Genomic DNA, 21,395 nt, shown 5'->3' with positions numbered 1-21,395 from the left:
CCATGTATAGACTACCGGGGATTGAACCAAATCACCGTAAAAAACAAGTACCCTCTGCCGCTCATCCCCGAATTGTTTGACCGGCTTAGAGGAGCTCGTGTGTTCACCAAATTGGACCTTCGAGGTGCCTACAACCTGGTCCGCATCCGCTCTGGGGACGAATGGAAGACCGCGTTCAATACTCGCGATGGGCACTATGAATACTGCGTGATGCCCTTCGGCCTGTGTAACGCACCAGCAGTCTTTCAAGAATTGGTGAACAACGTTTTCCGGGACCTTCTTTACGTCTGTGTGGTGGTGTATCTGGATGATATCCTTGTCTTCTCTCCGGATCTCCAGACCCACAGAGAGAACGTGCAGCTGGTTCTACAAAGACTGAGAGAGAATCGTCTGTACGCCAAGTATGAGAAGTGTGTCTTTGAGCAGTCTTCTCTCCCCTTCCTGGGTTACATCATCTCCGATACCGGACTGCAGATGGATCCAAAGAAGGTCTCCTCCATTCTCAACTGGCCTCCCCCTTCTGGACTGAAGGCAATCCAACGCTTTCTGGGATTCGCCAACTACTACCGCCAGTTCATTCCTCACTTCTCTGCTCTGACCGCTCCTCTCTCCGCCTTGACCAAGAAGGAGGCTAATCCAAAGGACTGGTCACCTGCGGCCGACGCCGCGTTTGGCTCCCTGAAGCGGGCATTTGCCTCCTCTCCTGTGCTCCACCGTCCGGAGTTAAACCGCCAGTTCACCTTGGAGGTGGATGCCTCCTCCTCGGGAGCCGGAGCAGTGCTCATGCAGAAGTCCTCCTCCGGGAAGATGGTGACTTGCGGTTTCTTCTCCAAGAGCTTCTCAGCGCCTGAACGCAACTACACCATCGGTGACCGAGAGCTATTGGCAGTAAAACTGGCTCTGGAGGAATGGCGCTACCTTCTGGAAGGAGCAGTGTACCCCGTAATCATTTACACGGACCACAAGAACCTGGAATACCTGCGGTCCGCTCAGCGACTGAACCCACGGCAAGCCAGGTGGTCCTTGTTCTTTGCCAGATTCGATTTCCAGCTCCATTTCCGACCCGCGGACAAGAATGTACGCGCTGATGCCTTGTCCAGGTCTTTCATGCCCATGGAGCAGGAGGAGGAGACATCCCAGCCCATCATCTGTCCTAGTAAAATCATTCCAGTGGCTCCTGTCACCCTGGCCCAGATACCGCCCGGGAAGACCTATGTCTCTGAGACTGATAGGCAAAAAGTGTTACACTGGGGCCATGCCTCAAAAACAGCCGGTCATGCTGGTCAAAAGAGAACATGGAGTGCGATTGTACGTCATTACTGGTGGCCATCCCTTCGCACGGACGTCGCTGCTTTTGTCTCTGCCTGCTCCTCTTGTGCCAGGAACAAGACGCCCAAACACCTGCCATATGGCCGTCTTCTGCGTCTGCCTATACCCTCAGTTCCGTGGCAACACATTGCAATGGACTTTATTACGGACTTGCCATTGTCCTCCGGACACACAGTCATATAGGTCGTGGTGGACCGGTTCTCTAAAATGGCTCATTTCGTCCCTATGGCTGGACTGCCCTCTGCTCAGGAACTCGCGGACGCCTATATACATCACATCTTCCGCTTGCATGGCTTTCCATCACACATCGTGTCCGACAGAGGAACTCAGTTCACCTCCCGCTTCTGGAGGGCTCTCTGCAAACATCTGGGAGTGACTCTGGACTTTTCTTCTGCCTACCATCCTCAGTCTAATGGCCAAGTGGAAAGGGTCAATCAAATCTTGACCTCCTTCTTACGACACTACGTCAACGCCCATCACGACGACTGGTCCACGCTTCTTCCTTGGGCTGAATTCTCCCATAACCACCACGTCAGTGAGTCCTCCTCCAGCTCTCCCTTTCATGTTGTTTACGGACTTCAGCCCTCCGTCCCATTGCCTGTATCTCCTTCTTCGGATGTCCCTGCTGCTGATGCTGTAGCCCGTGACTTTGCAACCATTTGGGACTCTGTCAAGGCGTCCCTTGGGCGTGCTTCCCTGCGGATGAAGAGACATGCAGACAAGAGACGTCTGGACCCTCCGTGTTTCTCTCCTGGAGATCTAGTCTGGCTTGCTTCCAAGTACGTCCGATTGAAGATACCATCCTACAAGCTGGGTCCTCGCTACATCGGGCCGTTTAAAGTCCTCAGCAAGATCAATGAGGTCTCCTACAAGCTACAGCTCCCGGCCACGATGAGGATACCCAACTCCTTCCACGTCTCCCTGCTCAAGCCGGTTGTCCTTGGTCCCTTCTCCGCTGCTGCCAGTTCGGCTCCTCCTCCTATTGCCGATGACGACATCTATGCGATAAGGGATATCGTGGCCATGAAGACCGTACGGGGTCGACAGTTCTTCCTGGTGGACTGGGCAGGGTATGGTCCTGAGGATAGGTCCTGGGAGCCCCGGGAGAATGTGGGTACTCCGCTGATCCGTGCCTTCCTGTCCCGGTTGCGGGGAGGGGGGCGTGGGGGGGGGGTACTGTCACGCTCCCCGGGTCCCCTGCGCTGCTCCCCGGCTCACCTGTCATGCTCCCCGGCTCCCCTGGCTCGCTCCCCGGTTCTTCAGTCCGGTCTCCGCCGCTCCCCACTCTCCAGCACCCATTGCCGGCGCTTCCTAGGCGTCCTGGTCCCCGCTCCCGGCGCCCGTCGGCGTCTCAGCCCCAGCCCGGCTCTGCTGCTTCCTCCTCCCAGCTTCCTGCTCTGGCTTCTGGCACCCGGGCCGCGCGCATGCGCATTAGGGCGCGCGCGCGGTCATTGACCCTTTCTTAAAGGGCCAGCGTCCATTGACAGGAAATGAAGCACACAGGTTCAGGGTATAAAGGGGTTGAATGTCCAAGTGGGCGGGGCCTGATCTTCGTGTTTTCCAAGCTAGGAGTCAGGTCTCCTTGTGTCTCTTTGCCATACTTACGTATCTCTCTTCTAGAGCCGATCCTGCCTCGCCATCCGGTCCTGCCGAATCCCGCACCCCGAACGCTGCCTATCTGCCATCCTGACAGTCCGTACCATCTCTGACCCCTGTGGTGACCCGTCATCTCGCTCCAACGGTTCCGGACTCCGCCTGACATCATCTCGGCTTCCGAACCTGAGCTCCGTCACCCGGACTACCATCAGTGACTCCGTGGTCCCAGGGACTTCTCCATTATACTCTTGTGCACGGACTGCCCTGCTACCTGTAGTGCTCCAGCTACCGGACCCCTTACCATCATCAAGGAGTTCGGCCCAGTGGATCCACCTCCTGGGTCTGCCCTTCCACCTGGCCCTAACAGCTGCTATGAGAAATAAATAATATCTCTCCTCAATATAATTATTCAAAAATAATAATAATCATAGCAGCAAACCATATAGTATATTAGTAGTGCAAAATTTATCATTTGGACAAAATCGCTAACTAGTATTTATTACGGTATATATTTGCAAAATAATGTGGGACTTGTAGTTCCTCACTGAAGATCTATGTAGCAATTCATATAACTAGCAATTCTTCCTTTTGCTAACTTTGTATCACAAAAAAGGTTACTAATAAAGTGCAGAGTGTTGTATATTAAGAGCTATATGCCAATATAGGTCTTGTAATTGCTCAGTCAGTTCATTGTTTTGTAGACATGTGGCAGGACATTCCTGTGCTTATTCACGTAATATAGCAAGCTGATAGCTTAAGTAATGATAAATCCACATGTCTACCACAAAGAACAGACTGTTAGCATATTACCTTAGTGGAGACCTGAAGTCCACGTCCTGCAACCAAGGTTTCAGGAGTGCCGTTGGGAGTGAAGGGGTCACTTGCGTACTCACTCAGTCCATAAAGCTGACATCGACAACTGGATAAACCAAAGTTCTGGACACCACTGCCGCTGAGGGGAGCTAGTTTGGGTCCTGTCCCCAATGGTGCTGCCTGGTGATCTGTGACCTTCCTCCTGGCGCTTAGTTCACTTGTCTGTTGGTCCCGGTAGTATAGAACTAGTCGGGTCCCGCTCCCTACTGTGGCTAACTGTAGGAGCTTGCTCTCAGGGTTCACGCTTGGGATTTTCTGGACCGTTTTAGTGGAAAGTCCTATCCCCCTCGTTGCACTAGTACCCCGATTTTGGAGCGGGTGGAGAACGGATCTTGAAGGCTCCGTTCTCGTCGGTAAATTGTCAGGTTGCCTGAAGCTACTCCCTGACCTATGGTCCATGTACCCCGTCGTGCCCTGGTCCCAGCCCGGTGATGGTACAAGGCCGCCGGCTGTCCTCCTCTACAGTTCCATGCCCCTTGTCACGATCCCCTGCGACCGGGGGTCCACCTCCTACTAGGCCCAGACCACCGTCTGCCACCTAGTTGCTTCCAAGGAGCCCGGCTCCTGACCTCCTCTCTCTTTCACTTCCTACACTTCACTTAGCCAACTCCTCACACTCCTGACCTCCCCTTAACCAACCCCCCAAGTGGGCGACCCTATTCCACTCAGGCCATCCACTGGTGTGTCTGGTGGGTGTGGAGCAGAGTGTACCTAGGACTTTAATTGTCTGTTGTAGGCAACACCATGTAGTTGGGGACCCATAACCAAGGAGGAGGTGGATATTGCACAGAAGGGCACATTGCACAATACCCTGTGACGACCTGATAGTCAAGGGCTTCACATTATCGATGAAGTTAGTCATATGTTATCCACCAATCACGCCACACAAAACAATTTAGTGTGATCGGTTATATCCACCAATAACCAAGAACCTTAAGAACATTGGTCATGAAGGGCATCCATCATTTCACTCACCCAATGATTTGTCCCACCGCCAGAACTCATACCGCCAATTCTCCTTGATTTCCGGATGACAAATGGTCATGTGATGTAAACATATCATCACCTGACCGGGAAAGCACAGGAAGTCCCCCGTAATAATGGCTTCTACCTGATTCGCTGTCTCATCTATTTGTTTGACCTTCACTCTGCCCCATCCCCAGCAGGTAGGCGAGACACATATGGGAAAATTCTGCCCTAGAGCAGATCTATAATGGATTATTGGCGACTCCTCGAACCCTATTGTCATCCATATCCACTGACAAGCTCTTATACAGAATGAGTAAAACCTGAAATATGGGCAGATTTTCTCATCCATATTCATTCTTCATGGCAGCTTAGTTATGGATTTAAATTTATTACAACACAAACTCTCCCAATACTACTTTTTATCATCTCTCACATTACTTTCAATTTTTAATGAACACTTCAGGACGATGCTAAAATTCAACCCTGGCATTTGAGAGAACACAGGATCGCTTACTGCCAGTGCCAGTGATAAATACAGTGACTCCCCAGTGTCGTTCTCTCTGATCATAATAGATTTGTCACGATGATAGCGGGGAACCTGGGCTCTTAAGCTGACCCTCAATGTAGGGGGCTCTATACTATCCCTAACTTCAGGGATACTCCTAATGGTGGAGTGGCCCGAGTCTCCTTCCTGGACCTGTTCCTGACCAGTCCTGATCTTATCCCCTCTCCCCCTGCCCCTGTCGCGGGCGGAGGAGGGGACGCTGCGCTCACCCACTGCTCGGGTCCAGCTGCTGCTGCTGCTCGGTGGTGACTCGAGCGGTGGGCCGGATCCCGGGGACTCGAGCGGCGTTCCTCGCCCGTGAGTGAAAGGGGGTGGTTTGGGTGTAGGGATATTGTCCGTGACGCCACCCACGGTTGTGGTGAGATTGGTGACACCACCGCTGCTCTGGACGGGGATCCCGGGAGCGATGACGGGGAGCAGCTTGGATGTTGGTTCTCCCCTCCGTGGGTAGGAGGTTGATTGTCCCAAGGCCCGGTGAGGGAGGAAGGGATGGATGGCAGGCGGAGTTACGGGGCCTGGTGAGGTGCAGGGTCACGGGGGCAGCGCTGTGCCGCACGGCACGGTGGTACTCACTCAGCCAATCATGAACACAAAGTCTCCGGTAAAACAAACGGCTGGATGGACGGGTCCCACAGACGGCTGCAGTGTTTCTCCTCCCGGCAGGTTGATGGTGACTGCCTTTCCCTGCACCTGTGTAGTGTAGACGGTTCCAATGGGTTCCCACCGGTAACCCGCTCCCCAGCTTGGATATGTGCTGAGGGAGCCCCTTTTGCCCGCAGGCTCTGGCCCTGGGAACTGTAGCCTTGGCGGTGACTGTGTTTCCCTCTAACGGTTGGACTGTTGCCTTCTATTGGGACTTGGCTGCTGGGAAACCCCAGAGGTTCACTTCGCTAACGGATTTGACAATTTCAGCGGCGACTCCTAGCCTTGTCGGGGTCCGTAAGCCCTGCCGGTTGGTGCTGGCTTCTCTTTGCGTACCGGTCCGGTACCGCCGGGCCACCGCCCGTCCACGGTCCTTACGGCTAGCTCCAATAGGCCTCTCCTGGAGATGGTCACCACCGTCTGCCAACCTTGCTGTTCCGTCCGGGCCACACACCCGGACCAACTTCAGACTTTTACCACCTCACTTCTCCACTTCCAAATTAATCTGCTCTGCTTTTCCCGCCTCCAGGACTGTCAACCGCCTGGCCCACCCCCTGGTGTGAACATCAGCCCCTGGAGGGAAGCAACAAGGATTTTTGTTTGACTTAGGTGTGCCTGACCGGGGTGTGGGGTGTGTTGATGTAGTGCCTGTGACATCCTGGACGAGACAGGAGTGTAATGAAAACCACAGAAATAGACAGAAAAGGAAATCCAAAGCTCTGTCACTTAACACGCACACACAGAGGTAATGTGATGCTACCAGTAGGAAGCGCAGGAACGCAGAGAGGATGGAGCGCTCCTAAGTGCAGTCTAGCGCAAGCCCTTTAGAGGTCACTAGCACCAATGCGGGGATGCAAGAGAGTGGTCAGTAAGCCTAAGGTCGGTACCGGGAAGTCACATCTGTACAGAGGAGCAGGCAAAGCCAAATTCGGGTGAGAGCAGAGGGTCGTAAGGCCAGGAGGTCACGTCAAGAGCCAGAGGGAAGTAGAGCCAAAGCCAGAGTGGACACCGGGATCAAAAGCCAAGCAGACAAGCAAATATGGAGGAGTGAGCAGAAAGGGGATTACAAGCAGAGAGCGGGTACATAGACAGGGGAAGTAAGACAAGACTGGAGGTAATGGAGGTCAGAGGAGGGAGTACTTGGAAGCAAGATAAAATCAGAAAATCACGGGAACCAGGAAGCGCACACTACAAAGGAGGAACTATTATTGGCAGCATTCAGAGAGAAACAACTCCAATAAAAACCAACGTGACCCCCGGAGCGAGGCCAGACAGAATAGGCTCCTCCCAAATGACCTAACCCTCGGAGGATACCGACAGAAAGAAATAAACACATACAGTGGCTCTGCACGAGAAGAGCCACGAGAGAGTCATTAGAGGTATAAGACAATAAAAGATTAGGAGGAAAACAAGAGCAGGAAGGAAGCAACAAAACAACAGCGGTAAACTCCATAACTGCTTCAAGCAAATAGCACAACTTTAACCAGAAAGACTACGACACCACACCTCACAGACAAACACAAAATAAACTATAGCTGCCATGGGTAGAATGTTTCAACCAGCATAAGTAGTGGATTATCAGAGTAGTAGTTCTCCCTTTCTGTCTCCAAAAGGTAATGATACTCCCTCTATACTTCTACTTGATAATAATGGAGTCATTATTCCTCAATATATTAGAAGTATGCCCATTTTATGTCCATATGGTAATAGTGTTTCCCTCTGTGCCTCCATACAATAATAGTGCCTGTGTCTCTATATACTTATATAGCCCCCTCATGTGCCTTTATATAGTAATAATGCACCCCTATATAGTAATATTGTCCCCCTCTGTGCCTCTGTGACGCCCTGGACTAGCCAGGTAGTCACATACATAACAACATACACACCCCCCACCCTAGACAGTTACACCAGTCAACCAGAAACCCTTGTTGCCTCCCTCCAGGGTCTGATGTCCACACCAGGTGGGGCGGAGCCAGGCGGTTGGCCCCACCCACCGAGGAGTTCACAGGCCTGGAGGCGGGAAAAGCAGTCAGTTGAGTGGAGAGTTTGAGTTTGGAGGTGAAAGTGAGAGGTCACAAAACTGCAAGTGTCTGTGTCGGAGCCCAGGCACTGACAGCAAGGTTGGCAGATGGTGGTCGCCGTCTGCAGGAGTTGGTGCAAAGCCGTAAGGACCAGGGTCAGGCGTTGGACCGCTGGTACCGAACTGGGGAGCGGAGTGAAGCTAAGCACACAGGCAGGGCCATCGGACGCCGACCAGGCTTGGAGCCGCCATCAATAGTTAAATCCGAGTGTGACAGGAATCCCAAGGGTTTCCCAACAACCAAGTCCCGACAGAAGGCAACCGTCCACACCGTGAGAATATACAGCCACCGCCACAGGCTAGAGATCCAAGGGCCAGCGCCTGCGGGCAAAACGGGCTCCTACGGCACCTATACGCCGGGGAGCGGACTACCAGTGGGCAACCACAAGAGTCAAGAACATTCTAACAGGTGCAGGGAAAGACAGCCACCATCAGCCGTCCGGGGAGAGCACAACAACAACACTGCAGCCGGCTGCGGGACCCGTCCATTCGGCCGTTTTGGTTTATCAGAGACTCTGTCAGTAATTGTCTGAGTGAGTACACCAGTACCGTCCGGCACCGCGCCGCGCAGTCCCTGCACCCCCGCCATCCAGCCTCCCCGTTACACCACCGGGCCCCGGGATCACCAACCCCCTACCCACGGAGGGGACAACATCCTGGCTGCTCCCTACCATCTCTCCCGGGATCCCCGTTATCAGCAGCGGTGGTGCCATCATCACCACGTCCCGTGGGTGGCGTCACGAACAATCTCCCCAAACAAACCATCCCTTTTCACTCACGGGTGAGGAGCGCTGCTCGAGTCCCCGGGTCCGGGCCACCGCTCGAGCCACCGAGCAGCAGCAGCAGAAGCCCCGGACCTGAGTGTGGCGAGCGCGTCTGTGGCGCCCCAGGACCTGGTCGCCACAACAGCATTGCCCCTCCAAAGGGTTATTGCTGAGCCTGGAGGTAATTGGGGAAATCATTGGCCAGTAGGTACCAATATCCAACGCAGTTTCTCCCTCAGGCCAGCAGAGGGAGCTCTGAACCTGGAGTTCCAGGGAGCATTCCTCAAGCCTGACCTGGGGGAGGAGTTAGTGTTCAGTCTGTTAGGGAAGTCTGAAGAGTGAAGACGCAGAGTAGTGCTGTCCTGTGGACTGGGGCCTGGAGCTGGAATAGCTTGACCCAGTGAAGCAGGATTGGCAGAGAGGCACAGAAGAGACTTAGGCGGGCTTTGCACACTACGACATCGCAGGGGCGATGTCGGTGGGGTCAAATTGAAAAAGACGTACTTCCGGCATCGCATGCGACATCGTAGTGTGTAAAGGTTCGATGATACGATTAACGAGCGCAAAAGCGTCGTAATCGTATCATCGGTGCAGCGTCGGCGTAATCCATAATTACGCTGACGCGACGGTCCAATGTTGTTCCTCGCTACTGCGGCAGCACACATCGCTGTGTGTGACGTTGCAGGAGCAAGGAACATCTCCTACCGGCGTCACCGCGGCTTCCGTAGGATATGCGGAAGGAAGGAGGTGGGCGGGATGTTTACATCCCGCTCATATCCGCCCCTCCGCTCCTATTGGCCGCCTGCCGTGTGACGTCGCTGTGATCCCACACGACCCGCCGCCTTAATAAGGAGGCGGGTCGCCGGCCAGAGCGACGTCCCAGGACAGGCGAGTCCATGTGAAGCTGCCGTAGCGATAATGTTCGCTACGGCAGCTATCACAAGGATATTGCAGCTGTGACGGGGGCGGGGACTATCGCGCTCGGCATCGCAGCATCGGCTTGCAATGTCGCAGCGTGCAACGTACCCCTTAGACATCGGAGTCTGTGGTTGCCAGGGTGTAAAATCCTTCCCTGGTAGCCGAATCCGAAGGGCAGGAGAGCTGCAAGCACCTGGCCCATAAGCAACCTGAAGGTACAGCTGCATCACCAGGGCCCGGTGTGGACTCCAGCAGAGAAGCACCAGAGAGGGCCTGCGCAGCCTACCACACTGGGAGAGGGACGTACCACCGGTCCCAGCAGCAAGAGGGCCATTGTTAATTCAGAGCGCAGGGTCCTATGAGAGCAAAGGAAGAACAGGGAGTAGGCCTCATACTCAGCTGGCCAGAGCCAGTTACTTCCAGGCCGACCGGAGCCTTCTACCACCTGTAATGGTCTCCCAGGACTAACTGTTTATCAAGTAAAAGAGGAAAAGGTAAAGAGACTATTGTTTGTGTCCGGTCCTTTCACCGCCCTGTCGGCCCTGCACTTACACCACAACTACATCGATACTTACAAGCACCAACTGTTGCCCCGGGGCACCGCTCCACCTGTGGGGAGCAGTAACACCATTACCGGGACCGGGCACGAAATCCTGTTCGTGACGCCAAAATTGACTCGCCCACCCCAGGGCTATGGGACACCCGGTGCCGGGCTGGACTAGTCCGGGGTAGTCAGTGGTGGCGGGGCCCGACTCCGTGGCCCTGGTGGGTGTTAGTTAAACTGGCTGATAACTTGGGGGTGATTAAAGTTTGTGTTCGTGACGCCACCTGTGGTATGCGGCTATTAAGCCGCCGCTGCTGTGTAAGGCCTCCGGGGTGATGATATGGCAGCAATGGTGGTACTGCTCCCCACAGGTGGAGCGGTGCCCCGGGGACACTGTTGGTGCTCGTGAGAGTCTATGGTGTTGTGTGGATAACACGGTGCAGGGCCGACAGGCAATGAAAGAAACAGGCACAAACAACAGTCTCTTTACCTTCTCCTCTTTTACTCCACAAACGGTTAGTCCTGGGAGACCGTTACAGGTGGTAGAGGGCTCCGGCTGGCCTGGAAGTAACGGAGATGTCGTTTTGGCCAGCTGAGTATGAGGCCTACTCCTGTTCTTTTCTTTACTGTGCTAGGACCCTGCTCTCTGGATTTAGCAATGGCCCTCTTTCTGCTGGGACCGGTGGTACGCCCTTTCCCTCTGTGGTAGGCTGCACAGACCCTCTCTGGTGCTTCTCTGCTGGAGTCCACACCGGGCCCTGATGATGCAGCTGTACCTTCGGGCTGTTTATGGGCCAGGTACTTGCAGCTCTCCTGCCCTTCGGATTCGGCTACCAGGGAGTATTTTAGGCCCTGGTGGCCACAGATTCCGATGTCCGAGTCTCCTCTGTGCCTCTCTGCTCCTCCTGTTTCACTGTGCCAAGCTGCTCCAGCTCTAGGCCCCAGTTCCACAGGACAGCACACTCTGCGTCTGCACACTTTGCTTTCTCCTACAGACTGAACACTAACTCCTCCCTCAGGCCAGACTTAAGGAATGCGCCCTGGAACTCCAGGTTCAGAGCTCCCCCTGCTGGCCTGAGGGAGAACTGCGTTGGATGTTAAACTTACTGGCCAATAGACCTCCCAATTACCTCCAGGCTCAGCATTAACCCTTTGGAGGGGCAATGCTGTTGTGGTGACCAGGTCCTGGGGCGCCACACTCCCCCTTAGTTAAACTCAGTACTCCCGGACTGAAAGAAACAAAACAAGACATAACATTAACCTTAAACAACTATAAGAGTCCAGTGTGGCTCCCAGCCGGGTGTCCATTACACTGCTCCATGGGGGACCAACCGCGATAAAACCCCCAACGTAGGCTCTGGGCGTGCGTCAGAGCATTGCTGACCCCACTCTATGCACGCCGGACGGGTTTTTCTTCAGGGGTGTTGAGCACACTGGTGCTAACTATGTACAATTAGAGTGTTGGCCACCCATAGTCCAGAGGCCCAATTGTCCATTTACTTAATCACCTAAGACAAAAAACATTTTATACAAGACATTTCAACTAACTATATACATTCTGTTAGGTATTTTACTTTCTATGTTCTATACCTTGGAGGGGGCTGTCCCCGAGTGCTACGTTGGGACTGGCGTAGCTCTGGGGTTTGTCCCTGACTACTTGGAGTGTCTGCCCCCTCCGTGTTACTGGTAGGCCTAACCCTAACAGGTATGCGTGTTGGTTGCCTACGGAGTCTCAGATTCGCCAAGGGTACGACAGGTTCACCACTGGCAGGGGGTTGATTCTCCTGTTCTACTGCTGGCGTGTCATCTTGTGTTGGGGCGGACAGTTCCTTAGATGGATCTGGAACCTCTGCTGTCTCTGGCTCGACCAACTGCGGGAACGTCAAGACTGGTACCACTATGGCATTATTTATTCGGGTCCAAGTTTTGGAGAATTTGCCAAGGATTGTTTGTATCATCTCTTCCTCTTTTTCATGAATTTGTTCCACTTCTTTTTGGATTTTGCACCGCTCAGGGCACGCTTTCAGGCGGTCTCTGGACACTGTTTGATAAGTCTTGCCTTCATCTTTGCTTATGAGGCATACCTTACTATTGTCAAAGTTGGAGGGAATAATGGTGTAGGGTTCATTCTCCCACTGATCTTCTAATTTATGCGCTCTCCGCTTTTTCTTAAGGACCTGTTCTCCAGGTGCTAAGGGAGTTGCTGGGGCTGTTTGATTGTAATGCTGCTCTTGTCTCGTTCTTGCTTGGGACAGGCTCTTTTCTACGCATTCCTGGACCTTGCGGTACTGCTGTTGTCGCTCTGTATCCCAATCTTCTATCTCTTGAACTGCTTCAGGTGACACAGTTCCCATCTCCAAGTCTACAGGTAACTTGCCAGGTCTTGCTCGCATCAGGTAAGCAGGGCTGCAGTTGGTCGAATTTACTGGGATATGGTTATACAGGTCTACCAGATCTGGTAACTTCTCTGGCCATTGGTTTCTTTCTTCCAGCGGTAGAGTCTTGAGCATATCAATGACCACATGGTTCATCTTCTCGCACAATCCATTGGTCTGGGGGTGGTACGGTGTTGTTCTGATTTTCTTACAACCGTACATGTTACAGAACTCTTGGAACACTTCTGCCTCGAATGCAGGACCTTGATCAGTCAGTACCCTTTCAGGGTAACCGTGAGGTCGACAAAAGTATGCCTGAAACGCTCTAGCTGCTGTTCTGGCTGTCTGGTCTTTCACAGGCACTACTACCAGGAAACGAGAGTAATGGTCCACAATGGTGAGGGCGTAAACATAGCCTGAGCGGCTCGGTGTTAACTTCACGTGGTCCAGGGCCACCAACTCTAGGGGCTGCTTCATGACAATTGGCTGTAGGGGAGACCTCTGGCTGGCACCATCTTTCCGCCTCAGGTTACACGGACCACAGTCTCGGCACCATTTCTCGACTGTCTTTCTCATGTGCACCCAGTAGAACCGATCACGGAGTAGGGTCTCCAACTTCTTCCACCCGAAGTGTCCCGCTTTATCATGGTAAGCTGCTAGGACCATTGGAGCATCCCTCTGTGGGACCACTATCTGCCAGACGAGTTCATTCGTTCACCAGTTGACATATCTCTTGCATAGCTTGCCTTGGTAGGTGAACAGTCGTCCCCTCTCCATCCACAGCTGCTGGGCTTCTTCTGGAGCATCTGGGACAAGATGGGTCTCAGCTTGTGCTAGCTTTTCTTTGACCAATCGCACGGCCAGGTCACCGTTCTGTGTCTCTTCCCAATTATGGTGGAGTAATGGGTTGACCGAGACCTCGTGCTGGCTCGAGCGCTTCTCTCCTACAGCATGCTCACACTGGGAAACACCTTGGTGATGGAAAGCCAGTAACTCTATCTCTTCAAGTTCATCCAGGTCTTCTCCAGACTCGGGTAAGTGAGGCATACTGGACAGCGCATCAGCATTGTTATCCTTCTTGCCAGCCCGGTACTTGATGGTAAAGTCAAAGTTAGACAGCCGGGCCATCCATCGCTGCTCCAACGCACCTAGCTTGGCTGTTGCCAGATGTGTCAACGGATTGTTGTCCGTGAAGATGGTGAACTTGGCCGATGCCAGATAGTGCTTGAAGCGTTCAGTCACTGCCCAAACAATAGCGAGGAACTCCAGCTTGAAGGAACTGTAGTTTTCTGGATTCCTTTCTGTGGGACGAAGCTTCCTGCTGGTGTAAGCTATCACCTTCTCTCTGCCTCCCTGCACCTGGGACAGAACTGCTCCCAGGCCCACGTTGCTGGCGTCTGTGTACAGTACAAACGGCTGGCTGTAGTCAGGGTAGGCCAGAATTTCTTCTCCCGTGAGAGCCCCTTTCAGCCGGACAAAAGACGTTTCTATTTGGCTGTTCCATTCAAATGGAGGGCTTTGCTTCTTAGCCTTCTTTGGCTGGCCCACCAGGAGATCTTGAAGAGGCGCCGCTATCTTGGTGAAACCATCAATGATCCTTCGGTAGTAGCCCACCAGCCCAAGGAACTGCCGCACCTCCTTTACCGTGGTGGGTCTCGGCCAGTCCTTGATTACTGTGACTTTCTCTGGATCAGGTGCCACACCTTCTGCGCTGACCACATGACCCAAGTACTGTACCTTTGGCTTCAAGAGGTGACATTTGGACGGCTTTATCTTCAGGCCATACTCCGACAGGGACTCGAACACTTCTGCCAAGTGCCTCAGGTGGTCTTCATAAGTCCTGGAGTAGACAATGACGTCATCCAGGTACAACCGCACGGTTTCAAAGTTGTGATGGCCCAAGCAGCACTCCATCAACCTTTTTAATGTCCCTGGGGCATTGCAGAGCCCGAATGGCATACAGTTGAACTCGCAGAGGCCCATTGGTGTCGTGAATGCAGTCTTCTCCTTGTCCGCCTCTGCCACGGGAACCTGCCAATACCCACTGGTGAGATCCAAGGTGGAGAAATAGTTAGCCGAATTTAAGGCTGTTAGTGACTCCTCTATTCTGGGTAGTGGATAAGCATCTTTATGTGTAATGCGGTTAATTTGTCTGTAATCTACGCACATTCTCATTGTACCATCTTTTTTCTTTACGAGCACTAGTGGAGCTGCCCAGGGACTACAACTATCTCTGATAACCCCAGCCTCCTTCATTTTCCGTAACATTTCTTTGGCACGCTGATACTGCGCTGGGGGTACAGGGCGGTATCTCTCTTTAATGGGATGATGATCACCCGTGGGGATTTGATGTTTGACCCCTTTTACCTGCCCAAAATCTAGGGGGTGTTTGCTGAAGACCCGCTCGTACTCCTGTACCACCCGGTAAACCCCATGCTTTTGGTGTGAGGGGGTGGAGTCGGTGCCCATGTCGCGGGCGGAGGAGGGGACGCCGCGCTCTCCCACTGCTCGGGTCCGGCTGCCGCTGCGGCTGCTGCGGCCTGCTGCTGCCGCTGCTCGGTGGCTTGAGCGATGGGCTGGATCCCGGGGACTCGAGCGGCGCTCCTCGCCCGTGAGTGAAAGGGGATTGGGATTTGGGATAGTTTATTGTCCGTGACGCCACCCATGGTTGTGGTGATTAAGTGGACACCACCGCTGCTCTGTCTGGGGAGCCCGGGAGTGATGGTATGGAGCAGCCAGTTGTTGATTTGCCCCTCCGTGGGTAGGGGGTTTTGATGGTCCCGGGGCCCAGTGATGGGGTTGGTATGGTGGACAGGCGGGTATGGGGCCTGTGGAGGTGCAGGGGCGCAGGGGCAGCACTGTGCCGCACGGCACGGAGGTACTCACTCAGCCAGTAAACACGACACAGTTCTCGGTAAACAAACGGCTGGTTGGACGGGTCCCTCGGACGGTTACGGTGCTGATGTTCCCTGCAGTTAGCGGTGACGGTCTCTTCCCTGCACCCATGTAAAGTCTTTTTGGTAGCGATGGGTTCCCACCGGATACCCGCTCCCCGGCTTGGATATGGGCCGGAGGAGCCCCTCTCTTGCCCGCAGGCGCTGGCCCTGGGAAACTGGTGCCTTGGCGGTGGCGGTGTCTCCCCTTAACGGTCGGACTGTTGCCTTCAATCGGGACTTGGTTGTTAGGAGACAGAGGTCCCCTTCACTGACGGATTTGGCAAATTATGGCGACTCCTAGCCTTGCCGGGATCCGAAAGGCCCCTGCCCTGGTGCTGACTGTTCTTCGTATACTGCTCCGGTACCACCGGGTCACCACCCGTCCGCGGTCCTTCCAGCAACCTCCAAGCAGTCCCCCTGCAGACTATCACCGCCGTCTGCTGACCTTGCTGTCTCAGTCCGGGGCACACACCCGGACCAACTTCAGGCTTTTAAAACTGTTTCTTTTCACTTCTTCACTCAAGCTCCTCTCCTTTGCTCCTCTACCACTTCCTTCTACTTCCACTTCCCTAACTTCACTGCCTGGTTTTCCCGCCTCCAGGGCTGTGAACTCCTCGGTGGGCGGAGCCAACCGCCTGGCCCACCCCCTGGTGTGGACATCAGCCCCTGGAGGAAGGCAACAAGGATTTTAGGTTAGCCTAGGTGTACCTGCTGGGAATGTGGGGTGCATGTGATGTTGTGACCTGTGACCCCTGGCTGGCCCAGGGCGTCACATTCCCCCTTAGCAAAATGTAGACCGTCCTCGGGCTGCCCGTCCAACACCGGTTTTATTTTCCTTTTGTTTTTCTGTAAGATAAAAAACGGTAACATATATACAAGTTATGACATCATCCCACATCGGGAGGTTCGGTTCTTAAACGTTGCAAACATTAAAACGGTTAACGGTTACGGTCTCCGCTCTCCCCCACCCAAGCAACCTGGCCCTGATGCTGCCCCTAAAACCCAGGCAGCACCCCTTGACCCCAGTCCAGCACAAGTTACCCGAGCGGGATCTGTCCTTCCCCTCCAGAGGGTAGCCACCGGTTCCTGTGGTGGCTGGGCCTCAGCCTGCTCTGCTGTGGGCCCTCCCTCCAACCTGCCTCTCCGGAGGCGGTCAATGCTTAAACGGTAACGGTAACACAACTTATTTACAAGCCACTAGCGTCTGTGGTTGCCCTGCAAGTTCACGGGCTTGTCCATAGAAAGTTCTCTATGCAAACTTTTCAAACGGTCCCCACGGTGACAACGGTGCCGGCAACAGCCGGTTTCCAATCACGGTAGACAATCAGGTTACTTTCACGGTAATCATTTTTCATTTTCAAAACTTTTAAACACACTGGTGGTCCCAACGGGGACGGTGCAACGGTGCTCCGCTGCCGTTATTCCGAGTCCTCAACATCACCTGAGGGAGGGGGCATGGCGCTCACACGGGACTCCTGGCTGCCCCTTAACTTCGCATCCAGCGCGAACCACCCCCTCTCCCCACAGTGCCGAGTGTACTGCACGATATCGCCCGGCATCAGGTTATGACCGGGATGCTCCTCAGGCAGGTGGGCATTCACATCCCGCCGGGCTATAAACACTTCGGCCTCCAGGCCCGGTTCATATATAAACCCATAATCCCGGCGGACATCAAACCGCCTCACCTGCCCTTCGTACAGCGGGCCCCGAACACGGAACGTTGCCTGACGGAGGCTCTCTTTTTCCCGGATTGCACGGGCCACCAACTCCGCCTTCTTTCTTTCCCGTTCACCGATTTCCAGGCCCAATGGTACTGGCTCCCTGTCCCAGTACGGCGCTGCTGCGAGCTCCGGCGCACGGGTCGGGCCCCGCAAGACCTGTTTGACATTGCCCACTGCTGGTACTCTGGGCGACAAGTCCCGCGGTGACTTGGCCTTAGACGCTGCCTTGCATCGGCAACCCGGCGCAACCTCAGCCGAGGTGTGGGGGATGGGCACAGGGGCTTTCCGCAGTTGGGCCTTCGGCACGGAGCGGGTCATCGGCTCCGGCTCGGGGACTTGCTCGGGGGACGCCTCCGGTTCGGTTTTTGGGGCTTTCCAGGGCAGCACCTCCGGTCGACTACGGGCCCCGGCTACAGGTCGGTCCGCCTGGGCGGGGATGCTGGGTATCGCTACCGGTTGCGGTGGTAGCGGGCCTAGTGGCGGGGTCACGGCTTCCGAGACGGGTGGCGAGGGAGGCAGCAGGGGGAGAGGGTTTGGACCGGGTCCCGCAGCCGCGATGACCGGCCCTTCAAGGGCATTGGGGCGTGGGTCACTCACCCTCCCTTCCTCCTCGCGTCTCCACACGGTCGCTATGACGTCCGCCATGTCGGTCTCCCACTCCTCCATGAGGAGCTGCATCTTGACCTGCAGCCTCTGGTAGAGCTGCGCGGTCCGGATCTCCACCCACGCCGCGGTTCCAGGCGCGGTGGCTACGGTGCTGCGGGACGGCATGAACATGTTGCTGGCGGCCTCTCCCAGGAACAAGATGTCTGCAGAGTCCTGGCGTCCCTGCTTTTATAGCCGCGCTCACATGCAGCTAGCCGCCATTCCGTCTCCCTCAGCCTCTTTTCGGCCCCTCCTCTATCGGGGCGGGGTTTTGGCCTTCGCGCCTCTACTACTCGAGAAGACATTCGAGCGGGAACTTTTCGCGCCAAAGATGGCGACTTCTGAAATTTTCCGGCCGGATACCTCCGGCAGTCACAAGGCGCACCTCTACCCAACGGCAGAGCGGTAAGATCCTGTTCGTGACGCCAAGTTGTCGCGGGCGGAGGAGGGGACGCCGCGCTCTCCCACTGCTCGGGTCCGGCTGCAGCTGCTGCGGCCTGCTGCTGCCACTGCTCCGTGGCTCGAGCGATGGGCCGGATCCCGGGGACTCGAGCGGCGCTCCTCGCCCGTGAGTGAAAGGGGATTGGGATTTGGGATAGTTTATTGGCCGTGACGCCACCCACGGTTGTGGTGATTAAGTGGACACCACCGCTGCTCTGTCTGGGGAGCCCGGGAGTGATGGTATGGAGCAGCCAGTTGTTGATTTGCCCCTCCGTGGGTAGGGGGTTTTGATGGTCCCGGGGCCCAGTGATGGGGTTGGTATGGTGGACAGGCGGGTATGGGGCCTGTGGAGGTGCAGGGGCGCAGGGGCAGCGCTGTGCCGCACGGCACGGAGGTACTCACTCAGCCAGTAAACACGACACAGTTCTCGGTAAACAAACGGCTGGTTGGACGGGTCCCTCGGACGGTTACGGTGCTGATGTTCCCTGCAGTTAGCGGTGACGGTCTCTTCCCTGCACCCATGTAAAGTCTTTTTGGTAGCGATGGGTTCCCACCGGTTACCCGCTCCCCGGCTTGGATATGGGCCGGAGGAGCCCCTCTCTTGCCCGCAGGCGCTGGCCCTGGGAAACTGGTGCCTTGGCGGTGGCGGTGTCTCCCCTTAACGGTCGGACTGTTGCCTTCAATCGGGACTTGGTTGCTAGGAGAAAGAGGTCCCCTTCACTGACGGATTTGGCAAATTATGGCGACTCCTAGCCTTGCCGGGATCCGAAAGGCCCCTGCCCTGGTGCTGACTGTTCTTCGTATACTGCTCCGGTACCGCCGGGTCACCACCCGTCCACGGTCCTTCCAGCAACCTCCAAGCAGTCCCCCTGCAGACTATCACCGCCGTCTGCTGACCTTGCTGTCTCAGTCCGGGGCACACACCCGGACCAACTTCAGGCTTTTAAAACTGTTTCTTTTCACTTCTTCACTCAAGCTCCTCTCCTTTGCTCCTCTACCACTTCCTTCTACTTCCACTTCCCTAACTTCACTGCCTGGTTTTCCCGCCTCCAGGGCTGTGAACTCCTCAGTGGGCGGAGCCAACCGCCTGGCCCACACCCTGGTGTGGACATCAGCCCCTGGAGGAAGGCAACAAGGATTTTAGGTTAGCCTAGGTGTACCTGCCGGGAATGTGGGGTGCATGTGATGTTGTGACCTGTGACCCCTGGCTGGCCCAGGGCGTCACACCCACATGTAATTTTTGGCACCAGTCTTCCAGCTGTCCCTTGGAGCCATTGTCTTCCGCCTGGTCGGACAGGATCAAGGGTCCCACTGCTTTGATGGTATTGTTACTGACAGTGTACAGTTTTGCTACAGTGGCGTACCGGGGCAATTTGGCTTCCTCCTCCCCACAATTCAGGACGCGGACGGGCACTCTTCCCTTGCGGACGTCTGCTACCCCTCTGGCTATCAGGACACCAGGCCTACTTTCTGAATACACAGGTTCCACCAGGGCCTGGTAATCTTGACCCTTGAGGCCTATTGCTGCCCGACACCATATCAACATTTCACTTTTGGGGGGAATTGCAATGGGGAGAGGGTCACTTACCCTTACACTGCCAATTTCTCCTCCGGCCAGCTCTACCTGCTGCCTCCTCATCAGGGCTCTGATCTCCCTCTGTAGGGCACGCTGCTGCCCGGAGCTGGCACCTTCAGACGCCTGCTGCAACAAAACTATCATTTCGGCAAGACAATTTTCCATCACATTTGTACCAATGGTTAGCAGTGGGTTAGATTCTTTGCGATCAATATCTACCATTATCATCCCCTGACATGGCAATTCTACCCGCCCACTTTAATGGTTACTTCCTTATACCCAATTTGAGGCAAGTCACAAAAAGGTAAGGCCTCGCGTCATCTAAGGCAGGTGCTCTGGAAAAATAAATAAATGTAGTGCTCAGAAAACGAGAGTTCCGGCACACTGCACTGTTTCCCAAAAAATGTGAAAATTAGACTGTTTCAAGTGTTCATAATCTGTTTTTCTTTATTGAAAATTGTTTATTATGCTGTACAAAGTAGAAAGTCCGCCGACGTTTCGGCCCCAGGCCTTCCTCAGGTCGGACAATCAAACCATGTAAAGCAGAAATCCTTTTTTTTGTTTAACTGATTGTAATCAGTGCTACTGCAGCAGCATGGGATATAGTCCTGAATGAAAGTAGGATTTTCAAAGAACCCTGTAGGAGGGCCCTATGGCCGTTGTGGAAAGATTGTATCCTGTAAGGATGTTGTAGGGTTAGAATCTGTAATTGGTTCAGACTGGGGATCCGTTGTTTTTATAGTATATAATGTTAATGCCACTAGTGATAGAAGCGTCCGTGGTGCTGTTGCTAGTTCACAGAATTTTTAGCAGGAGTGGAATGTTAGAGACTGGCGGCCGTTATAAAACCGCGAACATAATTGTTATCACGTGTTTTAGTCGACTCAATGGGTCAATAATCTTGATGGATGTATATAAGGCTCAAAATCTCTTAGTTACTACGGATCCCGGTCCACGCACTTCAGGATAGGTATTCAATAAATCTGCCACATAAAATGCACTGTTTGACCAGGTGCAATAAGATGTCAATGGAATGGCTTTCACTATGCAGGGATACTAAGAAGAACAATTGCTTCTGCTGTCCGTGGTAACATATCATTAGACATGGGAGGCTGTACTTAGGTATATGCCAGTTGAATGGGAGAAACTCCGGTGGAGCCGGCCTCCGTGTGCAGTGGTGGCTGTGTGTGCAGCGCGTCCTGTCCAATTTGAGGCAAGGGCTGACCATTACTGGCCACAATTGTTAAATCATCATCTGGGCCATGGTCAATGTCTGAATCAGCCCAATATCTTTTGTACAATTTATAAGGGATGGTTGTTACCTGGGACCCCGTATCCAGGAGGGCATTCAACGGGATCCCATCCAGCACAATAGGAAGGACCGGTCGTCCTCCCACATACTTGCTGCGGCTGGGGGTTGA

Source organism: Anomaloglossus baeobatrachus, chromosome 11, assembly GCF_048569485.1.
Source record: "Anomaloglossus baeobatrachus isolate aAnoBae1 chromosome 11, aAnoBae1.hap1, whole genome shotgun sequence".
NCBI classification, from domain to species: domain Eukaryota; kingdom Metazoa; phylum Chordata; class Amphibia; order Anura; family Aromobatidae; genus Anomaloglossus; species Anomaloglossus baeobatrachus.
The sequence above is the reverse complement of the archived record's forward strand: the minus strand, read 5'-3'. Positions refer to the sequence as shown.